General features: G+C 36.6%; 1 long non-coding RNA gene across 1 annotated transcript in view; it reads right to left on the reverse strand.

The window, feature by feature from the left end:
* Positions 1 to 19,364, reverse strand: part of LOC116150904 (uncharacterized) — a 453,257-nt gene that overhangs the window by 427,124 nt on the left and 6,769 nt on the right. The window contains exon 2 of the long non-coding RNA XR_004134727.2: positions 17,414 to 17,479. This is a non-coding gene — a long non-coding RNA (uncharacterized LOC116150904). The remainder of the gene's footprint in view (positions 1 to 17,413; positions 17,480 to 19,364) is intronic.

Consider the following 19,364-nt stretch of genomic DNA (forward strand, 5'->3'; position numbering starts at 1 on the left):
ATGTTCCTAGGATGGAGCAGGTGGGACCACGTTCTACATGCTAACTAACTCCACAAGGATTTGGAAGCCTATTTTCATTTAAAGACAAAGGGTTGCTAAGGGCAAAGAGTTTCCATATAACATTGTCATCCAAAAATCACCCTTCTTTACAATAATGTGGTAGCATCTAATTGCACTAGAAACCTCCCAGTGTGATCTGTCCACCACCTCCTTTTCCGACTTTATATTTTATCATTCTCCCCCTTGCCCACTACACCCTAGTCACAGTGCTCTTCTGTTTCATGAACACATCACACTGATCTCTGTCTCAGAGCCTTTGTGCTTGTTGCTCCATCTAACTGGAATGCTCTCCCTACTTTTCATCATTCAGAGCTCAGGTCAATGCCACCTCTTCCAAGAGGCTGTCTCAAACCATCCTATCTAAAATACTCCCAGTCCTATCTCAACCCCCACCATTCTCTGCCCCTTGCCTTGTTTTCTTCCTAACAGAAGATTTTCAATAAATATTTGTGTCATAAAGGAAGACCTCATATAGTAATTCTTGCAGTGATTCCAATTCCAGGTAACTGTCTGGAGGTCACAGACTAATGCAGAATCTACACCAGGATAAGAAGGACCAAAACAGGTCAATAATTTTTACATTCCCAAATCTCAGTAAATGTAGTATGAAAAAGAAAAAAAATCCAGATCACAAGCTGAACTTCTCTTTATTTTTTTTTTCATTCAATAGATATGATGGCAAAAATTCTGTCAGAATTCTAACCAAGCACTGTCTTCCTTTGGGAGTAGAAAAGAGAGAGGAAATAAAATCAAGTATCCTCCTGTGAGGAACGTCTTACCTACTAGATTGCAATGATCTTGCACGTGCTTGGCACTTACAAGTTAAATTACACTGAATGGACAGAGGACATAGGCTCTGCTACTAAGTGGCTGGGTGAATTTAAACAAATCACCTTAGTGTTTTTATCTGTTACATGGGAGTGAGAGTTTCTGTCCTGTCTAACTCAGGCTGGTTGTGAATTTCAAAATAAATCATGCTTATGAAAGCACTTTATGCTGTCAAGCATCATGGAAGTGTAAAGTATGGTTTTGACAAAAGGGTTGTATTTCCTTTTTTATGGTTTTTATAAGTGTTTTATATTTCTTCAAAAGGAGAACCAGAAAATCTTTGCATACTATCCAAGTATTTCTAGAAACCAAGTGTCTTGGTTGGCTATTAATATTCAAACCCAGTCAAGATTGAAGCTTTCCATATCTTTAATACCTTCTCTAGATCCATACTGGCATATAAAAGAATTATTTTGCAATAGTAAGAACAAATAGCAAGTGCTTCCCTTGTATATAGCAGACTGTAAATTCCCCTGCTATGGGCTAAAACACAGGGCTAGCAATGAAAGATAACAAGTAACTGAAAAGATCCAGTCTTACAACAGGGGCTATGTAGTACGTTTGAGGAAGCAATGTTTACCTTTACCAGACTACCATGTGGCCTTAAATTTCCACCACTAGAAGAAACACTTTGCATGAACCTGAGTACATTTTAATTTAGCCAAGGCATTCATTATCTTCCTTAAGTGGGACAGCCCACCAGCTCATTAACACTGTAGCAGAGACTTATTTTTCTGATTAATCCACTCCTACCCACTGTCACTGAGTGAAAAATTCTAATGGAGTCTCTAAGGAAACCAGGAGCAGAGGATCTGGGAAACTGTGCTTCAGTAAAAGAGGCTCAGAGCCCGGGGGTCTGATTTGAACATTCGAGGCTTTAAAATGGGCCCTGAACAGCAGCCAAGAGATGGTAAGTAGGGTATTTGAAGGGGACACAGAAACTCAGTCTGGTCACACAACTGGCAGAAATTTAAAAACTGTGGCCATTCAACCCAAACCACTATGTAGTTGGACTTCAGTTCAACGAAAGCTAAAAAGGTTCTTGAGACTCTTGCTTTATCTTAACTAGAGCTCCACCAAAATAAACCAAAAAAATTGTCCCCATGTGTGCTTGATGGTTACAAGTATATCTTTTGGTTTTCGCTAAAGAAAGTATTCTTGATAATGTCCACTTTCATGGATTATGGATCAGTCCAGCTTAATAAAGAAGAAAAGTTACACCACGAATCCAATTGCTCCAAATGCCCTTTAGTCATTAGAGAAATGAGCGAAATGTGACTCCTTTATAAATAATCAGACTAATTTTATCCCAGTTATTGTTTTTTCAAAAAGGATCTTACTGAGCATTTTTTGTCTGTTTTAAAAATTTTTTTTCCACATAAACTAACTCCAAGATGGCCTACTTATTATTAAATGATAAATTTTGAGGGTCTAATGAGGGTATAATTCCTCCAAACTTTGTGATTTTCTGGCAAGAATATTACAAAGAGCCAAAGGTCTTACTTGGCATCTAATGTGAAAAGCTTCCCTGGATGACTCTAATTTCCTTCCTATTCATCAATATTTCAAATATTTTCTGCCATAAGCCATCACTACTATTTCATTGTTGCTTAGCTTGCTGTAGTAATAAATATGGATGATTATGAGCCAAGGTTATCATTAAACAAATATAAAAAACATTAATATAAAATGGAGAGCGTTTCTCTGAGGGTCTTCTTGAATCCCAGCAATGAGTACTGAAAGAGTTTAATGGGGGAAAGGAAGGCATTTGTGTGTGGCACACTTAGTGGTCAGAAATGATTTGTAGCAAAAGCATACTTCCAGGGCTGCAGGCCCAGGCAGCTGTCAGATATATAACAATTTTTGAAGTGGCAAGTTTTATAGAAATAACAATGCAAGCATGATGGAGAGGACCTACATGAAGAGCAAAACTGTTTTCCTGATGGTATGGTCTAGAAACCAGTCATTTCCCATCAAAATCATAAGATGTCTTTCATGCAGAGTCAGATTTCCAAAAAAAGGACCCCAAGTATGGAGAGAACAGAGAGTACTTGAATGCAAGAGCCCAGACTAGGAGGCATATTCAGTCATAAAGCAGAAAATACAGCAACTGTGTGGTAAATGTAGAAATGGATAGTGTAGAGAGCACACTGTGGAGGCCACAGAATAAATGAAGAAGCACAAGAAAAATGGGGGGAAATGGACTACAATGAGGATCAGTTAATTATTATCAAACATTTATTAAGAAGAGATTATTTATAATGTGAAAATGAATATATGTATGTTCATGTATGACTGAAGCATTATGCTGTACACCAGAAATTGACACAACATTATAAACTGACTATACTTCAAAATATATATATATATATAAATCTCAAAAAAAGACAAGAGATTATTTGTAACTAATTGAATACATTCAAAGTTTTTTATTACATTATTAAAATATTTGCCAAAAAATTCCCCCATAAAAGGTTAAAAACAAAGCAGGAAAATATTTACAAGTATAAGACAAAGATTTTCTATCCTTATATGTAATTAACCATTACAGATCTATGAGAAAAGGATGAATCTCCATTTATGCCTATGTTCAAATGGTATAAACAGGCAGTGCAAAAAGAGAAATCCATCTGACTATACCTCAATAAAAAATAGCAAAAAAAAAAAAAAGAGCGCTAAACCCAAATGACAATAAATACACAGAAATGTATTCTACCTCATGATAATCAAAAGCTGCAAGTCAAAATAAATTGGTAAGATTGTGATAAATTCCTCAGGACAAACAGCCTAGTTTCTTCATCAGATAAACTGCACAGGGGCGGTGCGGATACTAAGGAGGAGGAATTCATGGTTTCAAAGAAACTCAAGAGAATATGAAGCAGATGCGGAATGTGTGCCATCTCTGTATCCCTCAAACAAACAAATTGTGAGGTAAAAAAAAGTCACTTATGAGGTATCAGGGGAAAATTAGAACACTGGCAAGATATTTGCTAAATTAAGGAATCACTGCTACTTTGTTTAAGCTGTGATAATAGTGTTGTGGTTGAGTATGTTTCTACGAGTCTTCATCTTTTTGAAAAATTTTTGTATTAAACTGAAGAGATCATCATGATGTATTATTTGGAAAAAATACACATGATTATTGGAAGATTAGCATGGCCTTTGTGAAAGAAAAACCAAGCAAATTAGTAAAGCACTCTAGGTTTGGGGTTTTTTTTAAAGCAGTTTGGCAATGCCTACCAAAATGTAAAGGTGATTAAGGTAACTCAGTAGTTGAAATCTTGCTTATAATAGTAAAAGAAAACTGGAAAGAGGTTCAATGTCCACCAAAAGGAGACTGATTCTATACAACGGAACACTAATGCAGTTATCAAAAAGTCAGAGATGAGAAGGCAAATAATTTAATAAGAAATAGGCAAAAGATTTAAACAGACACTTCAAAAAGGAAAATACATTAATAACCAATGAGCACATGGAAAGATGTTCAACACTAGTCATCCGATAATGCAAATTAAAACCCCATTGAGTTATATTTACCCACTTACTAGAATGCCTAAAATTAAAAACTAAAAATATCAACTCTTGGCAAAGATGTGAAATTGGAATTTTCATGCGTTACTGCTGGAAATGGAAAAATCTACACCCACTATGGAAAATAGTATGCCTTACAAAGTTAAGAACACCACCCAGCAATTCCATTTCTTCATATTTACCAAGGCAAATGAAAACTTATGTCCAGACAATAACCCGAATGTGGATGTTCATAGCAGCATTATTCATAATAGCCAAAAAGTAGAAGCTACCCAAATGAACCTCAACTGGCGAAGAGATAAATTGTTGTATATTCATACCATGGAATACCACTCAGTGACAAAAAAATAAAAATGGAATGTCTATAGTGAAAACAACACTGACATATCTCAAAGCCATTACACTGAATGAATTCAAACACAAAAGACTGTGGTTCCATTTATATGAAACCCAATAAAAGGCAAAACTACAGTGACAGAAAACAAGTCAATGGTTACCTGAGGTGGAGGCAGCGGAGGATGTAGCAGAATTGGATGTAGAAATGAGAAGAGGCACCTGGAAGCTTCTTAGGGTGAAGGAAAAGTTCTACAGCCTAATCGCCATGGTAGTTACACATTTGCTTACAATTACCAAAATTAATCAAATTATGCATTTAAAATTAGTGAACTGCATTGAGGGTAAATCATAATTTAATAAGCCGTAAAAGAGTGAAAAACAAAAGTTAGAGGTGGTTTCCCAAACTCCGGCCCCTAGTGGGGGGTGAAAGAAGCAAAGGTAAAAATCCCAGAATAAATCCTGTGTCCCTTTCTAATTCAGAGTGTGAAGGACAATCAGTCCTCTAGTCCTTTCCCCCAACATCAAAACCTCCTGGTGAAGTTGTACGTTATTTACTTGGCTAACAGCAAATTTTTAAAAAGGATAATTCTTCTAAATATATGGTTACCTCCGCGTTTGTAGCATTACAAAATGGGGGGGAAGAAAAGAAAGAACTTTTGAATTTGGGGAAAACAGAATAAGTCAGCTTGGTGGTTCACTACAACGCTGGAGGAATTCCAAGGATATTTCAACTAAGTTACAGAGTAAAAATTTGGTTTATGTGGCCTGATAGAGCAAATCAAAGTCACCTGATGTTAACTCTAAAAGAACAGTCTCCTGACTATTGAAAAAATATCTTGTAAAAATGCAGATCAAAGGGGGTTATTTCTAGATGCAGTCCATCAAAATTATCTTCACACATCTAAGAATTACTATTGGTACATTTTAGCATTGAGACTGTTATAGGTAGTTAAAACATAAGAGGAGGAAACCAAAAAGTGGCTAAACAAGTCCGTTAAAAAGCAGCAAGTTTAGAGAATAAAATGAGTTTCTATTTTGTAAAGTTCTTGGCAGTAGAATCAGAGTATCCCCAAAGGCTGCAATAAGCAGCGCATGGGATAATCGATTATTTGAAAGTCACAGCATCAACACGTAGGGTTATTGGAAATCAGGACTGCTTCACATATGAATAAAGATTATTCAAAAGAGAATGATACATCATCTAATCGTAGTAGTAAGACAGACACACACACCACCCTCTACCCTCGAAAGTATTTAAAGAGCAACAGAGAAACAGCAAGGGTCTGAAACATACTGAAGAAAAGACTGCAGGCCTTAGTGGTTCTCATTCTTTTATGATGGCAGAACTACAACTCTTTTCTGAAAACTCAAACCCAAGTACAACTGGTATTTCAAGCCAGATACCTTCTGCTCACTCTCCAACAAAAATGGTTAGGGTTTCATTCATTCTCAGCCAGCCCCTTTTGATATTTACAGATAAAACCAAACGAAAGTATAACCAGGACCACACTGAGTGGAATAAACCAGGGGGCCCCTTTCCGCTCAACTACAGCAACAATTTCAAGGCCAATTTTGGACATATCAGCTTTATGAATGCTATTTTGCAGTCTCTGTTTTCATTTTAGTCATGTTCTAATGATTTACCTACGCAAGATAGTTCATGGAAGAAAAACTCCACTCAATGCCCTTATCAGGCTTTTGCACTCTTGCTTATTAAGAAGGATGTCTGTAGCTCTGAAACTAAGAAAGGTTTATTCCAGAAGGTTCAACGCACTGTTTCAGCTACTGCCAGAGATTCTCTGGTTAGACGCAGAGTAATGCTTAAGATTTTTTAAGCTTATAATACGGAAATTCTCAAGCACATGCAGAAATAGAGCTAAGATACAATGAACCACCACACATCTGATACCCAGCTTCAACATTTATGAACTCCTGTTCAGTCTTGTTACATCTATGCTCCCCTTTTTCCTTTCCTGACTTGTTTAAAGCAAATCTTAGATATTGCATCATTTATCTAGAAATACCTCAATGCTCAGGAGATTTTATTCAGTTCGTAGAACAGCTTAAAGAGGACACAACAAAAGTAAATAAAATTTCAGATATTAAACCCATAACTGGTGGAAAATTCATCAGGCATTTCTGTTACTAGAAAATGTAAGCAGCTCTTTTGCCCCTTTTCTGTTTGTTCCTCTATCTTCCTTAAACCTTAATTATAAAAATGAGATGACTAGATAACATTTAAACTAACTCCTGACATCTGCTCTACTGAATGTACACAATGCCTTGTCTAACCTGTGGATTCCTTTCCTGGATTAAGAGAAGTAAGAATGAAGAATTAAGTAGTTAAAGAATGACTGACTTTCTACCTCCAGTTTCCCCCTTAGTAAATTTGCAGGCAGACCACTTGGGCAAGACAGTACCCAAAGGAAGATCAGGAGAAGTCAGCAGGTGTGCATACAATGGAAAAATGACAAAGAATTGACCTCCTACCTTTATGATTAACTGAGATTCTTTCCCCTTTAAAAATTGTCATAAAAAAATTATACATCATGACCAAGTGGGGTTCGTCCCAAGGACACAAGGGTGGTTCAACATATGCAAATCAATCAATGTAATACATCACATCAACAAGAGAAAGGACAAAAACCACATGATCATCTCAATAGATGCAGAAAAAGCTTTTGATAAAATTCGACACCCATTTATGATAAAAACTATCACCAAAGTGGGTATAGAGGGAACATATCTCAACATCATAAAAGCTCTATATGACAAACCTACAGCTAGCATACTACTCAACGGTGAAAAACTCAAAAGCTTCCCACTAAAATCTGGGACAAGACAAGGATGCCCACTATCACTACTCATAGTCAACATAGTCTTGGAAGTCCTAGCCACAACAATCAGACAAAAGAGAGAAATAAAAGGGATCCAAATTGGAAAAGAAGAGGTAAAAGTGTCACTATATGCCGACGACATGTCACTATATATAGAAGACCCTAAAAGGTCCACACAAAAACTACTAGAGCTGATTGAAGAATTCAGCAAGGTAGCAGGGTTCAACATTAATGTTCAAAAATCAGTTGCATTTCTTTACACTAACGATGAATCAACAGAAAAAGAAAGTAAAGAAACAATCCCCTTTAAAATAGCACCCAAAGTAATAAAATATCTGGGAATAAATCTAACCAAGGAAGTGAAAGAATTATACACAGAAAACTATAAATCATTGATGAAGGAAATTAAAGAAGACTAAAAAAATGGAAAGACATTCCATGCTCTTGGATTAGAAGAATCAATATTGTTAAAATGGTCACACTGCCCAAGGCACTCTACAGATTTAATGCAATCCCTATCAAATTACCCAGGACACATTTCACAGAACTAGAACAAATCATAGTAAAATTTATATGGAACCATCAAAGACCTAGAATTGCCAAAGCATTACTGAAGAGAAAGAAAGAGGCTGGAGGAATAACTCTCCCAGACTTCAGACAATACTATAGAGCTACAGTCATCAAGACAGCATGGTATTGGTACCAAAACAGACATATAGACCAATGGGACAGAATAGAGAGCCCAGACATGAACCCACAAACTTTTGGTCAACTCATCTTTGACAAAGGAGGCAAGAATATACAATGGAATAAAGACAGTCTCTTCAGCTAATGGTGATGGGAAAACTGGACAGCAGCATGTAAAGCAATGAAGCTAGAACACTCCCTTACACCATACACAAAAATAAACTCAAAATTGATCAAAGACGTAAATATAAGACAAGATACAATAAACCTCCTAGAAGAAAATATAGCCAAAACATTATCTGACATATATCTCAAAAATGTTCTCCTAGAACAGTCTACTCAAGCAATAGAAATAACAGCAAGAATAAACAAATGGGACCTAATGAAACTTACAAGCTTCTGCACAGCAAAGGAAACCATAAGTAAAACAAAAAGACAACCTACGGAATGGGAGAAAACTTTTGCAAATGAAACCGACAAAGGCTTGATCTCCAGAATATATAAGCAGCTCATAAGACTTAATAAGAAACAACCAAACAACCCAATCCAAAAATGGGCAAAAGACCTAAACAAGCAATTCTCCAAGGAAGACATACAAATGATCAATAGGCACATGAAAAAAATGCTCCATATCACTAATTATCAGAGAAATGCAAATAAAAACTACAATGAGTTAGCACCTCACACCAGTCAGAAGGGCCATCATTCAAAAATCCACAAATGACAAATGCTGGAGAGGCTTTGGAGAAAGGGGAACCCTCCTACACTGCTGGTGGGAATGCAGTTTGGTGCAGCCACTGTGGAAAACAGTATGGAGATTCCTCAAAAGACTAGGAATAGACTTACTGTATGACCCAGGATTCCCGCTCCTGGGCATATATCCAGAAGGAAACCTACTTCAGGATGACACTTGCACCCCAATGTTCATAGCAGCACTATTTACAATAGCCAAGACATGGAGACAGCCTAAATGTCCATCAACGGATGATTGGATAAAGAAGAGGTGGTATATTTATACAATGGAATACTATTCAGCCATAAAAACCGACAACGTAACACCATTTGCAGCAACATGGATGCTCGTGGAGAATGTCATTCTAAGTGAAGTAAGCCAGAAAGAGAAAGAAAACTACCATATGAGATCGTTCATATGTGGAATCTAAAAAAAAAAAAAAAAGCATAAATACAAAACAGAAATAGACTCACAGACATAGAATACAAACTTGTGGTTGCCAAGGGGGCGGGGGATGGGAAGGGACAGACCGGGATTTCAAAACTGTAGAATAGATAAACAAGATTATACTGTATAGCACAGGGAAATATATACAAGATCTTATGGTAGCTCACAGAGAAAAAAAATGTGACAATGAATATATATATATTCATATATAACTGAAAAATTGTGCTCTGCACTGGAATTTGACACAGCATTGTAAAATGATTATAAATCAATAAAAAATGTTAAAAAAATTGTCATGACTGAGCAGAATCTTGGGAGTTGGTCTCGGGACAGGAATCCACCTTCCCCAGATTGCCAGCTTTTCTGAATAACGCACCTTTCCTTTTTACTGACACTTGCCCCTCAATTATTGGCTTTTGAGCCGCGAGCAGTCAAACCTGAGTTTGGTAACAATACTGATATCACTAATTTGGAATTTCAGTACTGTATCATACATAAAGCAAGTGGAGTGATCATTTCCCAAATAGAACAACTTAACGAGTTCTCCCTCAACATTCCCCAAAGGAGGGGAAAATACCATCTTCTTGGTAAATATAAGGCTCTCAGAATCTTTTCTTTTGGGCAAAAGAACTAGAATATTCCTAATAGAAGTGGATTGAGAAGTGCTTCTGTCATGCATAAATTTAACTGACTTCGTAGCGTTCTTCCTCTTCATCTAAAAAAGTTACAGCTTAAATGTTATAGCTTTATAGAATCTGGCCAGAAAGTCATCATTCCAAGATATCTGACTCCAACATTTCACTGCATTGAAAATAGAAAGCTGCCTTTCATCCTTGGGAGGGCACATACTTCAGGTTCTTGATCACTGAAAGCCTCTCACATGGTGAATACCTTCACTATTACCCCGGTACACGGTCAGGGAAATCTAACTTCAAATACATGAGCTCAAAGACTCGTCTGTGGCTTTATGGATTGATCCAAAGCGTAAGAATGAGTGGCCCTTAGCCAGAGCCTCTGTGAAATGTCAAACAGAGTAGCAGCAGAAAAACCTCAGGAAAAGATTTTATTATGATAACTAGAGTCTGACAAATACACGTTAGAAAACTTGATATTGAAGGAAATGAGCAAGGATGAACACGTAACAACTGTTTTAGAGGTGAGAGAGAGGTCTTGCTGTCTGGGCTGTGACGATGCTGCTGATCGTGCTAGCAGCCCAGATACAGGATTTGCAGAGGCTTATGCTCAAGTAATGCCTGAAAAGCCGGAACCTATGGCATCGAGGGGCCTTAAACAGTCACTGAGCCAGATCCTGACAGTCTAAAATGAGAGAAAGATTTTGCTAAGGATAAAGTAAAAAGGGGCACCCAGGAGAGGTTGACTAGCACAAGAGAAAGCCTTAGAACAAGAGAAAATAGGGCAAACACTTCAGGAAGCACTTGGCTCAAAGCCCTCAGGAGTTAAGAAAGAAGACGGTGGCATTAACATTGCTACAGAATATGCCGACAAGTATGTTCAACAACTCTTTTCCGAGTGCTTTGGGTTCTGAGGAGAGCCCTGGGTATTTATCTATAGATACAGGACACAAAGACGGAAGCTGAGAAACAGAAATACAAGTCTGAAACAAGATGTTTCCCTTATTTCTACGGGCTTCTCAGTGCTGTCGGCCATTGAGTCTTCCTCTTCGAGTCATGACATCAATGATGCCTATAACATTTAGAAGCAGGCATAGTTCAACGGCAATCATCTAAAGTATCTAACATTCAGGAGGGCTCAGTGAAGAGTCATTGAGATTGGAGTGGTTATAACTTCTTTTACATATACCACAAGATATGTGATATACTGCTGGAAATAAAATTATTCACCACTCATAAAGGAAGTGGGCAGATCTCATCATTAGGCCCTTGTGACAAACAAAATATTGGGTTTGTGTGCACCCTGAAATTTCTCTTAGTCTCCCCTACCCCCGATATACACATACACACACACACACCAAACACACACATACACACACACACACATTTCCTCCACCCAAGGAGAATTCTGAATTTTACCTAATATAGGAATAATCTCCAAATCGGGTCCAAACAAAAGAATAAAAGTACAATCGTGAGGAATCTTTATTTTCGGCTCACACAGTTCATTGATCTCCTTTCTTCCTACTTGACCAAAGTGGCACGTTCTATTGCTCTGGGACTGCGTGGGTATATGTGGGTGTAGGTGTCAGTGTAGATAGATAGACAGTCAGACAGACAGACAGACAGACAGACAGACAGACAGACAAGGGGAAAATAGTAACTTAATGTTAGGAATATGCATGCTGAAAGACTAATAAATACCACAGCAGCAAGGAGAAAAAAATGAAATAACTGAGAGTGAGGTAGTGTCCATTCATTAAGGAAATCTGTGAAGATTCACAATCATTTGCCTTTCTGCCTTTATGTTTCTCAAACAGTTTAAGTAATACTCATAAATTTTCCTGTGTGTTTCTCATTAATAGAGTTTACTGAAAACATCACTCCCCATGTTACATTAAGGGCAGTTTGTCCTATTTAACAGAGAAAGTTATTTTCACTTAAGGAGTTGAAATTACTGTTCATGAGTTTTTCAGTCTTTCTTTTCTTATATATAATCCAAGAGAATGCATATTGGTCCTTTGTGAGGGTGAGGAGAGTAAGGAAAATATATATGTGCTGACAGGAAAGTATCTCCATGATGATGATGAATAATATTACCAATTTTCAAAAGTAAGGTACATAAAGGTAGGTTTACCATTATGCTTTCCTCGTGAATAATGTATGCATTGACTTGGGTGTATGTGCTGATACGTGTATAAAATATGTTTTAAAAATATGTTTAAAAATATTAATGGCTATATCTGCAAAGTAAGCCTAGGAAGACTTCTGATTTTCATTTTATGTCTTATACACTATTTGAACTTTTAATTCTGTGCATATATGACCTCCATTTTTTAATTAAAAGACCAAAAACCATTTCAGAACAATATGAACAGGGTAATACAATTTTTTGAAAACAAAAAAATAAAACTGATTATATTTCCATAAAAATGTCTGGAAAGATATTCTCTAATATGCAGCCAGCAGCCATCTTGTTGTAGAGGCTTTTTGTGTGATTTTAATTTAATATTTTCTTATTGCTTATTTCTATTTCTTATATTTTTACATTGAATATATGTTACTTGTGTAAAATAATTTAGTAAAATATGATTATAATTTTATCCAATTTTATCCATATTATGACTACTGGACTGTGCTCAAAGAACTCTCATTTTGATTTAAGATCCTAATTGTAATTTTAAATTTATATTGCTTTCATCAGAATTACCTGAATATGAGTGAACATAAACAATGATCTCGTTACTACAGAGGTGTTTAGAGAAGGATAGACTATCGTTCAATGGCCATATCTTTACCACAGTGGGAATGAGGGTGGGGGGCACTTTGCATTTATCTTCTAAAGAGGAATGGTTTTAAATAGGAAATATTACATGGGGGAGGGTATAGTTCAGTGGTAGAGGTACATGCTTAGCATGCAGGAGGTCCTGGGTTTGATCCCCAGTACCTCCATTAAATAAATAAAAATAAATCTAATTGCCTCCCTCTCTCCCACAAAAATGAAAAATAAAATAAAATAAATAGGAAATATTACAGATGAGATGGATAATGGACTAATCCAAAATTTGAACATGAAAAAGACATTAAACTAATGGTTTATCATTTATCACCTCCTATTTTACTATTGGACATTAGTAATGTCTAAGCATTCAGCAATCACAACTGCTTTTTCACTTCCCAAGAGGTCTTTTCTGCTATGGCAAAAATAATCTTCCAATTGTAAGGTGAGGCAGAGACACCAGAAACCCACATGAGGAAACCTGCTCAAAAGTTCTCATGAACCTGCATTATCGAATGGGCTGCCTGACTTGCTGATTCTCAACGATTAGATTATCACCTGTACAATAATCAGGGCTATTTTCTTGCCTCATATGCTCATTTGGCCTCTAAACTACTCTAAAATGATAAGCCTCGGAGAAGAAGAGAAGTAAAAAGAGATTAGTCAGGTCAGTTTCCTTTTACTAACTGTGGTCATTTTTGCTGAATATGAAAGTTGAAAACTGTTTAAAAACAAGAGTGTCATGGGTATTTTGACACGGTTTGCATTGGATATGTGGGTTGTTTTGGGTAGTACGGCCATTTTGATAGTGTTGCTTCTTCCAATCAACACTATCAAAGAACATAAGCTATCTTTCCATTTCTTGGTATAGTCTTCTATTTCCTTCATTAATGTTTTACAGTTTTCAGAGTATAGGTAACCTCCTTGGCTAGGTTTATTTCTAGGTATTTTGTTGTTTTTGATGCAATGGAAATGTTTATGTCAGTTATAAAATTCTGGTTTTTGAAGTGGAAAAAAAAGTGAATGAAGGGCCACAAATGGCAAAAATAACCTTTTTTATGGGTTGTATTCCATTGCGTGTATATATGCTACATCTTCTTTATCTGTTCATCTATTGATGTGCACTTAGGATGCTTCCATGTGTTGGCGATTGTAAATAGTGCTGCCTTTAATAGCAGGGTGTATGTATTTTTTTGAGTTAATGTTTTCGTTTTCCTTGGGTGTATGCCCAGGAGTGGAATTGCTGGGCTATGTGGTGGTTCTGTTTTTGGGTTTTTGAGAAACTTTCATATTTTCCATAGTGGCTGCACCAGTTTACATTCCCACCAACAGTGTACAAGGGTTCCCTTTTCTACACATCCTTGCCAACATTTGTTACTTTTGTTGTTTTCAATGATGGCCATCTGAAAGTTGTGAGATGGTGTCTCATTGTGATTTTGATTTGCATTTCCCTGATACTGGTGATGTTGAGCAACTTTTCATGTTCCTGTTGGCCATCTGCATTTCCTCTTTTGGAAAAATGTCTATTCAGTTCTTCTGCCCATATTTTAAATGGGTTGTTTATTTGTTTGCTTTTTAATTGAAGCATTGTTGATTTAAAATGTTGTATTAGTTTCTGGTGTACAGCATGGATGGACTTGGAGGGCATTATGCTAAGTGAAATAAGTTAGACAGAGAAAGACAAATACTGTAAGATGTCACTTACGTGTGGGATCCAAAAAAAATACAACAAACTAGTGAATAGACTCACATATGTAGAAAAGGAACTAGTGGTTACCAGTGGGAAGAGGGAAGGGGGAGGGGCAAGACGGAGGTGGAGGATTAAGAGATATAAACTATCAGGTATAAAATAAGCTACAAGGATGTATTGTACAAATAGGGAATATAGCCAATATTCTATAAAAAGTATAAATAGAGTATAACCTTTAAAAATTGTGAACCACTATATTGTTTACCAGTAACATATAATATTGTACATCAACTATACTTCAATTTAAAAAATATGATACTGTAAGATAAATAAAGTTTTAAAAAATGTAAAAAAAAGAAAAACAAGAGCTTGAATCGATCATTTATGGATTTCATTCCTGCATGTTCATTTTTTCCAAAATATTGAATGTCGAGAAATTAATCTTGAGCCTCAGAATTTTAATCTGCTTTGGGCTTTGTATCTTTTATGGAATTTTCCCAAACCACTTATATTAGAAGGCTGATCATGAAAGAAGCAACTAGGAGTCCATTCTCTGAAATGAAAATTAAATGCACATGTAATGCTCAGAATTGCCCATATGTGATATCAATTTCCATTGCTCTCAATACTCCAGAGCAACTAATATTAAAGATTTAACTTTGCCTTTTGGTGTGTGTGAGAGAGAGAGAGAGAGAGAGACAGAGTGTGGTGTGTGTGTGTGTGTGTGTGTGTGTGTGTGTGTGTGTGTGTGTGTGTGTGTGTGTGTGTGTGTGTGTGTGTGTGTGTGTGTGTGGTGGGGGCAGGGGGAAGTAAAAAGTGAGAGGAATATTGAAAGTGGCGATAGGCCTGAGGTTTGTACGTTAAGCTGTTGGATATTCTCTGGTTATGTTCCAATTAATCTCCAGCAATCTTTTGCCTTTCAGATGTTGTCCTTGGGGCATTCTCAGTATCCCAGGTCTGGGTCATTCCTTCCTTTCTCTTCCTCAAAATAGCCCTTTTGGATCCTTGGAGAAATGAGTGATTTTAGGCAAAAAATATACAGAATGAGTCTAAAACACCATGTTGACAAGGAAGTAAAGAAAATATGAAGGACTTCTGGAGTCTTTCAGAAGCCAACTTGAAGAGGTAAAAATATGAGGTTTTAAAATAACTGCCTTTAAAAAACATATTGATCATCTTTCAATGGTGCAGGAAAAGGAATTCATTAAAGACTGGTTAAAAAAAGAGAGAAATAAAGCATTTATCCTGACTTTTTTGATAAACTGTACATCAGGTAACCAAATAGTTTATAGGAAAAGTTCTCCTTTAAAGAACTTACAAAAATATTTTTAGAAGAATGCCAGTTAATAAATGAAGTAATCATAGACTCAGACTATCACCAATTTCAATCTCCTAATAATGAAAGGCTGGCGGAAATTTTTATAATGCAGGGATCAACTTAACAACACCTGATTTCAGTGATCAATCCTAACATCACTAAAGGAGATAACCAGACATTATATACTTTCTAATGTGATACAATAAGAAAGTTAAAATACCACACTTTAAGTTTTATTAACAAACAAAGCCAAATAATCTTGAATTTGATGCAGCTTCTAGATTGAACTCTCAATTTACAGGCAATATAGGGGATGGAGGGACACATTTTTGTTTCGTTTCTCAAATACCACAGGGCTGCAATTAGTAAAATCAAGAATGTCAGGAACTCTATGAGACAAAAAAATCTAATTTCCTGAAAAAATACACAGCAAGGGAAAAACAATGAAAAAGAAATTTTATATACTAAAAGAGATTTGAGAGACATGTAAAACAAACACAACCTTTTGATGAAACTGCTTGGATCTGGATTCAAAGAAACAACTATGAAAATGTCTAAAACATGGGTAAATTTGAACATTAATTGTATATTTGATATCAAGTAATTTATTGCTTTTTGTTTTAGCTGTGATAGTGATATCATTTGTTTTTTTTTACAAAAAGAGTTCTTTTGTTAAAAGATACATACTGAAAAGTTCAGGGATAAATTGATATGACGGTTGGGATCTGCTTCAAAATAACCCAAGGAGGGAAAGAGTGGAGTTACAGGTGACATATGACTGGTTATTAGTTAATAAATGTCTGGTTGAAGCTGGATGAGGTGCACACATGGCTCATTATACTGCATTTTCTACTTTTGCACATGCTGGAAATTTTCCATAATTAAAAAAATACCATGTTTAGTTTCAGCATTAGATTACAGGCTTCTGAACACAGTGGGTATAAGGAAATGAGCGGCAGAATGACTAGTGTTCCAATAGAAAATTTCCTTTACTTATAAACAATAGAGAGAATAATAAGAAATTCAAGCACAATAGTTTTAGAAGCTAGATTAGCTTATTTTGAACAATTACGCTATGCACATTCTATGAGGGATTAAACTTTAACACAGCAAGGCTTTGAAGATAAATACAAGTTTACTTATGTATAAATCACTACCTTAGCCAATTCAATTCTGAAAGTCCATGAAGAATACTTCTAAGGTTTAGGAATTTCAATAGTCAGATAATGTTATTTGATCTATTAACGTCTATGATAAAAAGAGAAAGTGAGCGTCTGATCTTTTGCCACACTGTAATAAACTGGAAATCAATGAAAATTGGATTGTTTTGAGCTAAATGTATGCCTTCTTGCTATGCTGCTTTTTTTCCTCTTTTGTCTTAATTAATGCTTTTCCCCCTGATATTTCATTACAGATCTGGAAGGTAGGTAGTGCAAAATTATGTAGGCCACGGCCTCAGAATATAGCACAAGAAACAATGTGTTAGAAAACTAAAATCAATGGGGAAAATATTAGTTAAATTTTAGCCCACTTACCAAAGTCAATCCTTTCCAAAGCTGTTTCCATTTGGTTTCCCTGATGCAAGTTTGTATTTGGTGAAACTACAAAATAAAAAACAGGAAGAGTTGTCAATGTCTAAGCTATTGAATCAGGCTTAGTTAGCAGTCTGGATGTATCAGTCTAGACAAGAGCAGTGGGCAGAATTTGGCTCTGCGAGGGGCAGAAGAGCACTGAAGCAGATGAGGGCAGTATGTTACCGAACGCAAGTTCCCGCAACCGAGGCACAGTGAGGCCAAACAAAACAAAACATCAGAGTCTGGAGCAGAGAAAGGTTTACTGCATGGATGAGCTAGGAAAATGGGTGGCTCCTGTCCTCAAAACCCCGAACTCCCCAAAGGGTTTCAGCAAAGCATTTTTAAAAGCCAGGTAAGGGGTGGGGGTGGGGGTCCCAGAGTATGTGATCAGCTTATGTACGATTCTCTGATTGGTTGATGGTGACCAATCCTTAGGCGCCAGAAGGTCTGGGGGCTACGCACGCTCATGATCCTCAACTAGTTAATTTCTCCCATTCCCTTGTGGCTTTAGAATCTGAAAAACTCAGGAAATATGTATGAGATACTATTATCTGGGTACTTCAGAGAAGAGCTACAGCAGAGGCTATGGGGGAGGGGGTCTGTCCCGGGAAGGCCCCATAGGGTCCTGCTCGTTATGTATACACCAAAGCTGCCTTCAATCTCACCATAGTGCCAAATAAACACATGAAAAATGAAAACTTCAGTTTGATCTCACAGCGGAAAACATTCAGATATTTCAAAGCCTTGGCAATTTTCACTTTGCAGGTTTACTCACCTATAATATGATTCTATAGATAAGTCCATGAGTGTGTGATTTCATGCAATTTGTTTGGCTGTGTCATGTCATGTATCAAAGTGACAGTTTTTATCACCAGAAATGCCTTGTGCCCAGGATTATCTTTTGAAAGCAGTGGAGCTTATCAGAGTTTTACAAAGAAGTAAATGGCCTCTATTTCAAAAATAGAGATCCAGAACATGGAGCAGGAGAATAATTGCTGAAATATCAGTCAAGATACTTTGGAATTTTGCCATAATTCTGGCACTTACTAGCTGTGTGATGATGGGAAAGTCACTTCACCTGTTGACCCCAATTAACACATTCTTAAAATAAGCCAGTTGAATTAGATTATCTACATGGCACTTTCCAGCTCTAATTTGTTCATTCAACACATACTTAGTTCTGGCCTACTATAAGGATACAACATAGCAGCTAAAAGCACGTTTCTGAAATCACAGCGCCTAGGTTTGAATCATGTGTCCATCTTTCACGTGCGTGTCAATGGACAAGATATTTTAACTTCTCTGTGCTTCAATGTCCTCACCTATAAAGTGGGGATAATAATAACCTACCTCATAGAGTTGCTGTAAGAATTAAGGGGAAATGGTGTATTTAAAGCATTTAGAACAGTTCCTGTCATTCAATGAATGTTAGTGATTATTATTATGAGCTAAGTATTGGAGCTACAATGGGAAACAAGAATGAAAGAGTCTCTGTTCTCAGAAAGTATCTAGAAAAGAAGGGGGAAAAAGAAATGACAAGCATGAATAAAGGTATGACAGTGAAAGTAGTTGCTAGGGAGAAACAGAGCAAGAAGCCTCAGGGGGCCTTACTGTAACTTGTAAGGAAGAATTAAACTGAGAAAAGGACAGTAAGAAGTAGCTAGGGGAGGGTATAGCTCAAGTGGTAGAGTGCATGCATGAGGTCTGGGTTCAATCCCCAGTACCTCCCCCAAAGATAAATAATAAACCTAATTACCTTCCCCTGCAAAAACAAAACAAAACAAGAAGTAGCTAGTTAAGGAGGAGGGGAAGAATATATTCCAGGCAAAGGGAATGGCATGTGCAAAGGCTGTGCTTCAAAAACTCCTATGGGCTAAGGCATGGTATTTATTCATATAAGTATAATCCATAC

Source organism: Camelus dromedarius, chromosome X, assembly GCF_036321535.1.
Source record: "Camelus dromedarius isolate mCamDro1 chromosome X, mCamDro1.pat, whole genome shotgun sequence".
Taxonomy (NCBI): Eukaryota; Metazoa; Chordata; class Mammalia; order Artiodactyla; family Camelidae; genus Camelus; species Camelus dromedarius.